At 37.3% G+C, this 849-nt stretch overlaps 1 protein-coding gene across 10 annotated transcripts in view; it reads left to right on the top strand.

Moving 5' to 3' along the window:
- The window catches only part of sobpa (sine oculis binding protein homolog a), a 52,363-nt gene extending 51,514 nt beyond the window's left edge, over positions 1 to 849 (top strand). For all 10 annotated transcript variants that reach the window (XM_083539782.1, XM_083539777.1, XM_083539785.1 and 7 more), the window contains one exon: positions 1 to 849. This exon is cut by the window's left edge and continues 898 nt beyond it. The gene's annotated coding sequence lies outside the window, so the exon portion shown is untranslated.

Below are 849 nucleotides of genomic sequence, written 5' to 3'. Positions count from 1 at the left end.
GTGCAATGTAAACTTTCATCGAGGCATGGATGACAGGGTAGAACCTTCATTAGATAAGTTACACCAGAATTTGAGGTCTAGCCTCCAACCTAAACCCAGAGATCAACAGAGCGATGTATATGCCAAACACTATTTTTACAATATTGGAATAAAATACAACACACTTAGTGGTGCTCCAGGGTCCTAGAGTCCAGTTTATTTGGGTGATTTCTCTGCACAAACATACCTAGTAAACCTAATAAATGAGTCAACTTGGGTGTCTTTGTGGCAGGGAATTAAGAGGCTCTACTGGACTCCAGTTCTTCTACTACTATAGTGGCCTAGCTCTAAAAATCTTGTCATTATGTATGCTAGCCAAAAGAGATAATGAAAAATATATAGGCCTGAAATTTAACATTCAGTTCAGTCCCACTAATCAACTACAATCAATCAATCAACGTTGGTTGAACTTTCAGCATGATGGCTGAGTAGCAGTCTAGGTGTACCAAGGTCTGTCATTTATAGTGCCACAAATTAGTTATAATGCTGTTATTTTTTCCTTGTTGATTTTGCCAACTTGCTGATTTTGTTGAGTGGCCATGATTTTGCTATCCCAAGCAGAAGTTTTGTTTCCTGCCTTTATCGAGTTGATCAGATTTGTAGACAAGACATGCTGTGGTTTGGAAGAAATGTCACAATCTGCACACAAATATGGTTCAGATAGAAATGGAAAAGATGAGTTTAAATTGGTGTTTGATCTCAAAGCATATGGTTATCAGATCATTCTATAGAAAGTTTAGACAAGAAAGCAACCGTGAAAAGGAAAGAGATCAAGAAACAAACCAGTAAAGTTCAACTTTAAACCAACAA

The sequence above is a fragment of the Silurus aristotelis genome (assembly GCF_946808225.1).
Source record: "Silurus aristotelis genome assembly, chromosome: 4".
NCBI lineage: Eukaryota > Metazoa > Chordata > Actinopteri > Siluriformes > Siluridae > Silurus > Silurus aristotelis.
Note: the sequence above shows the minus strand (reverse complement) of the source record. Positions and strands in the feature narration are given on the sequence as shown.